General features: G+C 38.7%; 1 protein-coding gene across 2 annotated transcripts in view; it reads left to right on the top strand.

Annotated features, from left to right (window-relative positions):
- Positions 1 to 9,323, top strand: part of LOC126189039 (T-kininogen 2) — a 171,458-nt gene extending 162,135 nt beyond the window's left edge. For both annotated transcript variants that reach the window (XM_049930889.1, XM_049930890.1), the window contains one exon: positions 8,996 to 9,323. The gene's annotated coding sequence lies outside the window, so the exon portion shown is untranslated. The remainder of the gene's footprint in view (positions 1 to 8,995) is intronic.
- Positions 9,324 to 12,983: the final 3,660 nt, after the last annotated feature.

The following is a 12,983-nucleotide window of genomic DNA, read 5'->3' on the forward strand; positions in this document are numbered from 1 at the left end:
ACATAATTATTCCTGTCGTAACTGTGTTTGATGTTCTAACTTTGTGGAGTTTATTTGTTTTATTGCTGATTACGGCTTGGTGTTGATTGGTATTTAACAAAAATATTATTTTTATGGCCCAAAAAGCAGTTTTCACTGATTTTACTCACTGTTTAGTCATATTCCAGCATGTAGACCACGTATCACTTTGCGTGATGTTTTTCAGCCATAAGCAGGCACGGTCCCAAAGTGTCTGTCTTCTGATGCTTGAAGATTACTCTCTCTAGATATAGCAAGATAAAACAGATAAATAATATACAGTTGAGATATGGGCCCCCAAACCTACCCAAAATTTGGCATCTGAAAAGTTCCGTCAAATTTGCAGGTATACACGTTTTGATAGAAAATGACAGAAGCTATTGCACAAAGACAACAGTAAGGCAACACAACTGTGTGTCATATTACCATTTCTTGGCTGAAACCATCCATAAAAGTATGAAATTATAATTTATGCCTTATTAAAGATAGGCTCTCAAAGTATCTCAATGAATTTTCTTCCATTTTTAAAGAATTCTAGTTGTCACCAAATGTATTTGAAAATCTAATCAGTAATATATTTTTATTGTGCACAGAAAGTTGTTTTAAGTATGCAAAAGCAGCAGTTTTTATAATAGTTATCAACACTTGGCACTTTGTGATGTGTGTAGGTGGTGCAAATTTGGCACCCCTGTCTTCAAGAAGCTGGAGAAGTGGAAAGAAAGAAGATACTGAGTTAAAACTTCACACGTGTGCATATAACACATTGCTGAACCTGCTCTAAAAATTTCATTGGATTGGGAGTGGTTGGTTGGTGACCACCACCAAAACTGGTCCACTTGATATAGAACGACCCAAAAGCCATTCAGCTAGTATATATATATATATATATATATATATATATATATATATATATATATATATATATATATATAATAGAGGGAAACATTCCATGTGGGAAAAATATATCTAAAAAGAAAGATGATGAGACTTACCAAACAAAAGCGCTGGCAGGTCGATAGACACACAAACATACACACAAAATTCTAGCTTTCGCAGCCAACGGTTGCCTCGTCAGGAAAGAGGGAAGGAGAGGGAAAGACAAAAGGATTTGGGTTTTAAGGGAGAGGGTAAGGAGTTATTCCAATCCCGGGAGCGGAAAGACTTACCTTAGGGGGAAAAAAGGACAGGTATACACTCGTACACACACACATATCCATCCGCATATACACAGACACAAGCAGACATTTGTAAAGGCAAACTCTCCCCTCAGTATTTACGAAATTACATCATCTGAAGATTAGGTTAGATTAGATTTACTTTCATTCCAATTCATCCATAGTGAGGAGGTCCTCCACGATGTAGAACATGTCAGAAAAACAATAATACATGACAAATATTTACAGCTAAAGCAAATAAGCTAATATACTTTCTACAGATCCCAAGTGAAATTAGATCGCGTTAATGCACTGAATTTAAAATTTAAATTTTTATTTTTAAGGTAAATAAACATATAATAGAACTACTACAATACTAATTTACAATGAACACAATACTGCACTGAAATGGTGCAGAAGTTAGTAGACACACACACACACACACACACACACACACACACACACACACACACACACACACACACACACAAATCAGGTGGTTCTACTGAGAAATTCATCAATGGAGTAGGAGGAGTTGGTCACAAATAAATCCTTTAGGCTTCTCTTAAACTGAATTTCATTGGTTGTTAAACTTTTTATGGCTGCTGGCAAGTTATTGAAAATGTGTGTTACTGAATAACGCACACCTTTTTGTGCAAGACTAAGTGACTTTAAATCCTTGTGAAGATTATTCTTATTTCTAGTATTAATGACAAATTTCATTAAGGAATAAATATATTGGGAAGCAGTAGTTAGTATCCCTAGTTCCCTAAGCAGGAACACCACATATAAATCTTATTGCATGTTTTTGTGCCCGGAAAACTTTAGCTAGGCTTGACGAATTACCCCAAAAAATAATCCCATATGACATTATGAAGTGAAAGTAAGCATAGTATGCCAGCTTTTTCATTTTTATATCCCCTATGTCTGACAGAATTCGCTTTGCAAATAGAGATTTGTTTAGATGCTTCAGCAGTTCTGTGGTGTGCTCCTCACAGTTGAATTTATCATCAAGCTGTAATCCCAAGAATTTAACAGTGTCCACCTCTTCTATCTGCTTGTCATCATATGTTAAGCATACACTCGTGGGACACCTGTTAAAAATTCTGAACTGCATGAAGTGTGTTTTTTCAAAGTTTAGTGACAAAGTATTGGCTAGGAACCAGTGATTAATGTGCACAAATATTTTATTAGCTAATTTTTCTAAGACTACACTTGAGTTGTTATTTATTGCAATGTTTGTATCATCAGCAAACAAAACAATCTTGGCATCTGGTAATGTTACTGATGAAAGGTCATTGGTGTACACAAGAGAAAGTAGGGGCCCTAAGATAGAACCTTGTGGGACCCCACATGTAATCAGTTCCCAGTTGGATGATGCCTGATAGCTTAATACATGTCTCCTTCCTAATAATGCCCTATGTTTCCTGCCAGAGATATAAGATTTGAACCATTTTGCAGCATTTCCTGTTACACCATAATATTCTAATTTACTTTAAAGGATATTGTGATTTACCAGTCAAATGCCTTTGATAGACACACAATATACCAGTTGCCAGCAATTTTTTGTCTAATGAATTAAGTACATTTTCACTGTAAGTGTAGATAGCCTTCTCAATATCAGAACCCTTTGGAAATCTGAACTGCAACTTTGACAGTATGTTATTTGTGATACGATGGTTATAAAGCCAATTGTACATTACCTTTTCTAAAATTTTTGAGAATGCTGGCACAAGTGAAATTGGATGGAAATTTGATGCTATTTCTTTATCTCTTTTCATAAACAGTGACTTAACTTCAGAATATTTCAACCATTCAGAAAATATTCCACTGATAAATGACTGGTTACACCGTAGCCTAATATGCTACTTAACTCAGAATCACATTCTTTAGTTAACTTTGTTGATATTTCATCACACTCACTAGATGTTTTTGATTTTAAAGATTTTATGATGGACATTACTTCTGCTGGCGTAGTAAGGATCAAATTCATATTATGGAAGCTACTTGAAATACAGTGTTGAAGGCACAGTGACTCTGTGTACAGCAGACAAGAGTGAGGATATGCTTCATTTGAATCATAAACTTTGTATGCCAGCAAAACAAATAACTTTCCTGCACACACTGGTGATCAACACACATTATTCGAGCATAAGCTCCAAACATACTGTGATTCATTTTCATCTGTGATGTGATCATTAATTGCAGGAGTGCAGTTACCTATGTGCAAATCTTTAGTGCCATTTATACCTTGTGCATTGTGAAGAGTGGATTTGCAAGGCCTCATCCGTAAATGAAAATTTGAATGTACAAATTACATTGTCTCACATACATATTCCTTAAACAGAAATGTAATTGTTAGATAAACACCAGCAACTGTCTGACCTCAAGTTAAGCACAATAACAAATATTGCCAAAATGTTTGATGTGTCAGCAGCAGCTCAAAATGCACTTTCTGGTAGTTGGTACATTGATCAGCTCTCCACCACATGCTGTCAAATTATTTCCCCTGAGGATACTCAGGGTGTGAGGAATCATAGGCAAGGAAATGTCTCTTGCTCACACGTAGATTTCAGTATCTTAAGAAGCAAATGCAACATAGACATCTTAATGTAGATCACATTCCTTCGTTAATAAGAGAAGTTCCCCCTCAGCATTGGATTCACTCTTATTGATACTTAATTAAGCCTTGTCCAGACTGTTGGACATGCTACGAGTGTCTCCAGTGGCTGTATTTTTTTGACACACGCTATGCTGGTCGCAGGCAATGGCATGGGACAGCTGTGTGCCATGGCAGGAAAACAGCACTGCATGCTGATGCGCCAGTGTTCGCCAATCACTGTGGGCAGCAGAACCTGACCAGTCAGGTCCTGGCAAAACCTGGCCAGGCACCTAATAAACTCCTCATTCAGTTGTATATCAGTGCTCTTAATACTCAATTCCACATGGATACTGGGGCAGTCATTTCTCTGATTAACCAGGAAACCTACCAGCACTTGGACTCCCACTGCCTGCAGGTGTTGCAGTGGCAGGTTATTTCTTAAAATTTCCTGTTGGCTTCTGTCTCAAGTTCTTCAGCTGATCTATGTTTGATTATTTTTCTGATGTTTCACCAGCACAAGTGGTTGGAATTGTCAAAGGTTCTTCCTCGATTGCTGATGGTGGCCTAAAATCAAGCTCACAACCGCAGGTTATACATTCCTGGGACCTACTATCCAAGGGCTTTTCCACAGTCATTATCGTTGTGGTGGTTCCCTTGCTATGTGCAACGGTCATTCGTTGCAGCACAGGAACCCAGGATCCATTCACGTTGAGGCTTTCTTCTTTCTTGTTGAAGCTATTGTCTTGTGTGTGTATTGCTGCAGCTTCCTTGAACAGGCAAATGTAATACCTCTCCTGCACAGCAAGAACTTCCATGTTCTCAAGTTTTACTATGTAATTGGTCTCACACAGCACGTGTTCTGCCATTGCCAATTTCTTCACCTCCACCAACCTGCAAGGCCACCAACCTGCAAGGCCACTTATGTTTGGTGATACTGGTGTTGATTGATCATCCTATCATTCCAACACAGACTTTTCCTCATGTATGTGGTACGCGGTATATTCCCTGACATTGAAAGTGGGTCCCTTTCCTCCTTTGCCAATCTGAGACCCTTATTCATCTTCCTCAATAAGGGAAACGTGACCATCATAATGAAGACTGAAGATTACAAGCAGAAGACCCAGGGCCTATTAGATCTAACAACATACCAAAAACTAAGTGCAGATCCAATGCAGCAGATCACACAGAAAGGAATCTGTTAATCAAGGCATCTTCTCTCTTGGCAGGCAAAGAGAGGAACCTGTGCAACACAGAAGCCACACCACTTTGGCTCTATGGATTACCAAAGATACATAAGAATAATGTCCCATTAAGACTGATTGTTAACGCTCCTGGCTCACAAATGTATAAGATGGCAAAACACATTACCTCTCTGCTCCAGCCATGTGTGGGAAAGACTGTCACATACATAAGTGACTCGAGATAATTAATTTAGAAGTTGAAGAAATTAAAACTTGGGACAGACAACATCCTGATAATTTTTGGTGCTTGTTTTTCAATGTGTCACTTAGTGATTCTCTGGAGTATATCGGTTCCATCTTTCCACAAGATATCACCAAGCTCTTTCATGCATGTCTCACCACACCATCATTACCAGCAGTGACAACTGAACTGGTGCACCCCACGGAGGTTGAGGCATTTCCTCCAATGCTGCAGTTGCTGTTGTCTCAGTGCATCAGCAGCAACTGAAGCCCCTAGTGAGCAAGGCAGAGAACAGATACTGTGGCAAAGGGATGGAAGTCTTGGAAATTGAGATATCGTTGAAGCCACTGCCATGGCACGATGTTCCCCCTTGCCTCAGCTGCTGCATGATGTCACAGCTGCTCTCCAGGTCTCTTGGTAAGGCTGGTTGGCGGCATAGGCAACAAGGAAAATGTGTGTGCATTCAACGGCCATTTGTGTTGATGCATCCAAAGTTTTCTGGTTGCTGACATTACTCCTTACACACAGTAACATGCTTGTTCTCAGTTATTTCTCTCAGTTTACTGTTCAGGTATTGTTTGTGTGCTGTTAATAATTCTTGGCTTCACATTTGAATTCCCCTTGATTTTTCCTTTTGGGTCTGTGTAAGATTGGCTGCCTTCCACCCAGTATCTTTGGCCACTTGCTATTTTCTAGAGAAACCACCTAGTTGTGCTCCCCATACCTTGGTAGTGCATTGCAAACATAATGTTTCTGTATCATTGTCTCCCCTTCCCATTCCTTTTGCTAATGGTACTCTGGGAGAGAGATTGTTAGTACCCTTCAGTATTGTCCAAAATTTCTCGAATAGTGGGGTAGTGACCAAGATTTTGTGAAACCTCTTATGTCATGAATTAATTCTCTGTAGAGTCCTTCCAATAAATCAGATTGGCATCTGCTTTACCAATGTCTAGATTTGTGTGCTCATTCCACATTAAATCTTCTGATACAAACTTGTAGACACTTACTGCATCTTTTCACTAATTGTGCAGTGAAATGTCATTAGATCCTTTCATCTGTTTATGTGCATCACATTACTTTATGGCAGTTAGGGTAAGCTAATAATCTTTACATAAGGCAATGATCACCTGAATGTGTCACTGGCTTTTGCATTAAGTTTCTAATGATGCCACCACCCTGTACATGTCTGCCATCAGGCAAACAGGAATACATCCATTATCTATAAGATAATTTATGTATATTGTGACAGGGTGTATACGACCCGGGACAACCGGGAGATCCGGGAAAAACCCGGGAATTTTTCCATCTGGGAGAAAACCGGGAAAAACCCGAGAATTGTTTAGAATTCTGTGAATTTTTCATTGTTTTAGTTTCCACTTAAATTTTTGTGATTTTGACTGGTAAGAACCAATACCCTAACAAAGGATATTACTGTATCCCGCTAGTGCAAAATAATACAGCAGCAACAAAACATGAACGGGAGAAAAAAGTAAACACAAATAATACTTAAGTTGCGAAGGAAATGCGCCGTATACAACAACAAAACAGTGCTCATACAAGCGTCTGCCAACAGTAAAATGTGTCAAAGGCTTTAGGAACACTATGCAATGCTTTATAACAACAAATTGCCTCCGATGAAGATGACGTGACAACTGTTTAAATTAGATTCGTTTGAGCAGTTGTGGGCGGGCTCTTGCGCACGCGCAGTTGAGTCGCATATGAGTAGTACCTTCTCCTGCTTCTGGTTACAGTAGTGTGGCTGGGCGCCACTACTTAATATTGCCCTGGTTCGGAAATATCGTATTTCCGGGGCTGATGCACAGATAGTCTGAGTTGTGGTGGGGAGGTGGGTTGTCTCCACGTGACCTGTGTTTACCGTTCAGCGATTTTGTTGTTTCCTCTTCGTTTATTGCTCTCACGTTAAATGATAACAAAACGAATATTTGTGGCCGGGAGCTATCAAATGAATTAAAATACGTTCGCATAATTACGGCAGGCTAAAATATGTTAATAGTTTCAGAATTTATTTCCACATTTGACAGTCGAGCATTAATCGCCTTACAGAACAATGAAGCTGTTTTTGCTAAAGAGATTTGGCTTTTATTAATCCTTTTATTTATTTGAAACAAAGTGTTGAATTTCACACTATTGGCTAGTTCAACTGTTCACTGCATTTCAAGTGCACGTATGAAATTATGCTATAATAAAGAACCAAACATCAGTACTGCTACTCCAAGAAAATTTACATACGGATGTGCATTTTAAGCCGAATCATGCACTTTAGTATGGTTCGCGAAATCCCGTCGCTCTTGAAGTATCCTCTTTTGTCTTGTTTCTTTTATGACATAATGTAAGATCTTTTAATGTTTTACACTTACGGGCTTCCTGCGTCACAGTAGCTGCGCAGGCGCGGTGACGCCTGTTATCTGGCGCTCTCTTGCAACTGCTCAAACGAACCTATTTCTAACAGGTCGCTGGAAAATATTGCGAATGGTTGTTTGAAAAGCGTTACATTCAAAGCAGATTTCCTTTTATGCAAGATGAATTATGTGCGAGAATGTACGATGAATTTCTTAAATCACAAAGCGAAAAAAAAAAAAAAAAAATTATATGTGGTAGCTTAGCTTCTCTTCCAACTTATTAATCTTAAAGACCAATATTATATGTGAATGCTATGTATATTAATTTAAGCTAATAACTTTTCTTGTTTATGTATTCGCGCTACTTAAAGTGATCTTGCTCTTGGCTGACTACATCACATGTCCTATTGCTGTCATCAGGCGGCGAGATCACGTGAATGAGCTATGACGCTTACAAAAGTGCATCGCAGTCTCAATTTCAATGCTACGGAAAGTGACACGAGTTATCTGGTGGAATTCAAATGTATACCTTCATAATACGAAAATATGCAGCGTACATGTTGCTGCACATCAAAGGTCTTTCAAAACGTGATTTTCCCCATGAATTTTGTTTTCTAAAGTGCCGGGAAATTCTACGTCGGTATATAAAACCAAAAACATTCAAAGGATTGATTACTTTTCCAGTGCCGAGGAAGAGTATACTGTCACTTAACACGGAAAAGAGTATTTTCATCCGGGAGAAAGTGTATTTTTAACCAGGAAATCCAGGAAAACTCTGGGAATTTTTTTTCCTTGTCCACGTGTACACCCTGTGTGAGCAGTAGTGGCAGTAGTGGACTTATCAGACTACCTTGGTACACAACAGATGTTACTTTTGCATTTGGTTGTCTTCCCTCTTAAGAACGACGTACTGTGAATACATGGTATTAAACTTTCTCCAGAAAAGAATCCTTAATGTCAATCTTAGATTGACTGCAAAACTTTTGATTATTCTGCTGCCCACCAAGCTGAGTTACCAAAATACATGTTGTTCCTAAGAACTGATATGCATTGATTTACCATAGAAGTTAACAATCCATTATTTTGCGCACAATAGTTTTGCCACACAAACCTAAAATTGTTGTAAGTTAAGTAAAGAATATAGAGCTTAAAAATAGTTGTCTCCTGTTTGTGTCCAAATAAAGTGAAAATGTATTTGTAATTAGTGGGCATTTTTTTTTTTTTACGCATTCTTCTTTACTCTTTTTCCGGCATTTAAAAGGTCTGATGCAATTCCATCATTATTACTTTAGTCATAGCTGTTATTTTTCAGCAACTCTAGTATAAATTTCTGAATAGAATTCAGTTGTCAGTTGCAAATAATTTTGAACAAATGATTGAATTCTATTCTGAAATTTTATCTTTGTAAAAATGTGAAAAACTTTATTTTTACTTTCCAGGAACGCTACTGAAGTCACGTCAAGTTTCTTCATAGCTGCTGATTTCTGAGAAAACTGGCTGTGATAACTTCCAGATTGAACATAATGTATTCATATGTCATCAGAAAAAAATGATTAAATGAGGGCCCATTGCTAAAGCTGATGAAAAACAAGGATTGACAAATAGCATGATGTGGCTAATCTGATCTTAAGTCTAAAGTATAAAAAACTGTGAGGAAGCCTGGAAAAATTTACAAAAAATTATGTTGTAACTAGCTTTTTCATATAATGTTTAAACAGATTAATGTAAAAGATATGAAGAAAGAATAAAGGAACATTTAAATTAAAATGCATGTATATATTTTTTAATGAAACAAAATTCCTTATAGCTTCCATTCCATAGTTTTCTATGTAATTTCATTTTACAAAACATTTGGTGAAAATTGATATCTTGTTTCCAATATATTCAACGTATACTGTCAAATTTTATATACAATTATAGTAATAAATTTAAAGTTTCCCTGTTCTGTCCTAGATGTCACTTGCAAGAACATGAGAACAGGATAGCAGTGCACATTTTACTTACCATATTGCTGCAGGAAGTAAAACTATGAAGCTGCCAAAAACTGATTATGGTAGTGCAAAACATGAAGTCCTAAGTCAAGCACCAGTTATCAGACTGGAGTACGCTACAAATTTTCTTTGGTTGTTATTTCCAATTCTTTACGTGTAAGTAACCATGCAGGCAAAGAAAGTTAATGTTTTGCCACTTTATTCTACACATCTCCCAACTTTAAAGAAGAAGAATTATTAATAGGCTTCTTGTAGTGAAGGAGAGTAAAGCCATCCTCACACTCAATGTGAAAACTGACATGGACACGATTTCCATCATGGTTGATGAGTGCTCAGAAATGTAATTTTCAGCCACAACATTCTGCAGCCAGAGTTGCCAGCTACATGGATTTTTCTACTTAAAATTGACACACTTGAAATGAACTTCATTGGTGATTTTAAAAAGATGTGGAAAGAAAATCCCAAAGTATATTGTTGAAGTGTCATTAGATTCAAAGGTGCTTACACATTGAGAAAGTTTTTAAAAATATTCCATTTTCTTTTGGATAATGTATCACTGACAAAATTTTGAAAAAGCAAAGTTAGTTTTGAATATCTGATAAGATTTGAAATATTATGCCAATGTTAGAATTTAACATAGTTCCTTGCCCTGACAAACCAATTGCTGCTGCTGTTGTGCCAGCAGTACACATCAGCCCTAAGCTGGTTTTGTGCAGCTCTCCACAATAGTCTCTCTCAGGCACCTCGCTTCATATCTGCATCACCACTGCACTTTACTTACATTTGAATATGCTTACTGTATTTAAGCATCAGTTTCCCACTACACTAGGGTATTTGTTTTCTGGAAATTGTCTTAAATGATTAGTTGTGTAATTTTATGCTGCTAACATGCTTTTTTCCACTTGAATTTCAGTGTTGTTCTACAAAAAAGGAAATGAAATTCAAATAATTTAAAAGTCTGCTAAAACTCTCCATTTGAGTCATGTGATGCCTATGACATCATTGACTACCTCACTGCTTCTACTGTCATAATGCTAATTCACAGCAATGTCTTGTTTTGGAATTTAAATTTTCGGAAAATAGGTTACAAGTGGTGTGTAGTACCATACTGTACAATTACTTGTATAAATATTCCTGAAAAGTTGTTTTTGAGTCTTCCCGAGAAAGGGAAGATGTGTTAAATGTGGTTGCACTGTACCGGCAAATTGCTACCATGTTGATGCACAAGTTCATTAACTTAATTAAAAGTGTGTTGCACTGTGTAGTTAACATTGATTTACCTCTGAGATATATTCTCCCACTGTTACAATAAAGAATAGTGCAATTCAATGCAATTGAACTCCTTGTGAAAATTATCATTTTACCTGATTACAAATCAGTTATTTGGTAGCTCAGTCTCAGTTGGCCTTGAGAAGCCATGCAGTGAGAACATGTTTTTTATGCCGTCGCTCCAGCAAACAGCATAGAGAAAGAGGTAAGTATTGTGATAACTGCGTAGCGTTCTGAGTGCACAGACAACATTCACATGGCTAGTTCACATTCGAGAACCAATTTCCCCAACCAAAAGTACTTGAAGTTGAATGTTTTTTGATAGAAGTGGTGAAACTCGATCTTCATGAACTGATTAGCATTCATCTTTCAAGAGCAGCAAGGGCCGTGTATGTAAAACTTATCAATGGTGATTACTCATTCAGATGCCAGGCAGGTCTTATAAGTTCCTTCACTCTGATGAAAATGTAGCGAATGTCCTTGTGGAGCCACAGGCATTGGAATAAGAATGGCACATGTTCTTGAATTACCATTTGAGGTGACTGCACAATAAGTAACATTGGCACTGTTGCAATACAGGACAGTTCTCACCCATATGGAGGAAAAATGGTTGAGCTTTGAGACGAATCCTGTTCTGAGTGGTGTACGTGAAATGAGAAGCTATCTTTGGAAACGCGTCCCCTCTTATGTATACATTTGTGGCTACTGTGTGATCGTTATGTATGAGGGGCAACTATGCACATGCTCCGGTAGTGGCAAAGGTCATGTGCGATCATAGTGCCTGCAGTGATGAACTGAGCAATTGCCAGTGAGAGAGAGCCCTGAACCACAACGTTCCCAAGCATGGCCCCTCACATATGTTGAGAAGGCATGAGAAACTACAGCACCGCTCCCCGTTGCACAGGTGTCTACTGGTGAACCACAGGGGATAGTAGCGTGAGGATGGACCGGTAGTGGATCAACCATTGAGACCGGTGGAAGATGCCCCAAGCCACACTGTCTCAGCGCATGTTGAACCCATATGAAGAAGAGAAGTGGTTGTGGTCACTGACGTGCATGAGATAAGAGGGGATTCAGAAACTCCACAAAAGAAGTGCAGGAAATAACATATCGCACCTCTGATGCCGATGAGGCAGCTTGCCCTTATTGAGAAAAAGGCCAAACAGCAAAACTGCAGCGCAGCACTTTGACCGTGGGTCGTGCTAAAGGACAGGAACCTATACAGCAAGAGTCAAATGAGTTCAGCATGACAGTGAAGACAGTGTGCACCTATGGATGCAGGTATGGTGCAACAATCTGAACCACACAATAGTGAAGACTGACAAATTACAACCTTGTACTGAGCCGCCCCTGTGCACAATCCTTTGAATTTGGCAGATTATGCTGACCATGAGAACCAGGAAGCAGGAACAATGGATGCACCATCAGCATCACATCACAGCTGATGTCTCAGAGAGGGAATGGCAAGTTGGGCTGCAGAATATATAGCAGAGTTATGCAGAACGAACCCTCAACAGGCATATCAAATAGCAATGATAAACATCGACAAAATCAGCAGTGGGCATAAATTACAGCTTCTAAGTGACATATTGTGGGGAGTGAAAATTGATATCACCTTGTTACAGGAGGTAAGGGAGTCTGATCTCCACTCATTATGCACTTATTATGCTCATATCCGTCCCGGTACCAGTCACAAACTGCGCACTGCAATCGTAACCAAAGAGGGTATCAAAGTTATGGGCATGAAGTTTCTACATTTGGCAAGGGGAAAAGCACTTATGCTCATCGATGTCTGAATTATCAATGTATATGCTCCATCTGGCTCCAGCAACAGACGTGCCCTCTCCAAATTCTGTTGAACTGAGATGATGCCCCTGTTCCTGGGCAGGTACAATCACGTCGTTCTGAGAGGTGACTTCAACTGCATGCTGTCACCACATGATCAGACACTGAATTAAAACACATGTCAAGAGCTCTCCACCATCGTATTTGACACGGCCTTGCCGGATACGTGATCTGCCTACATGGGGATGTGCCGGGTTTCATGTACTTTATGGCTACATCAGCGAGCTGCCTGGACCACATATATATTTGTTGCACAAGCTTCATACCAATCTTCAGCAGTCTGAACTCTGGCCAACAATCATTTCAGACCACTTGGCATATA

This window comes from Schistocerca cancellata, chromosome 5 (assembly GCF_023864275.1).
Source record: "Schistocerca cancellata isolate TAMUIC-IGC-003103 chromosome 5, iqSchCanc2.1, whole genome shotgun sequence".
NCBI classification, from domain to species: Eukaryota; Metazoa; Arthropoda; class Insecta; order Orthoptera; family Acrididae; genus Schistocerca; species Schistocerca cancellata.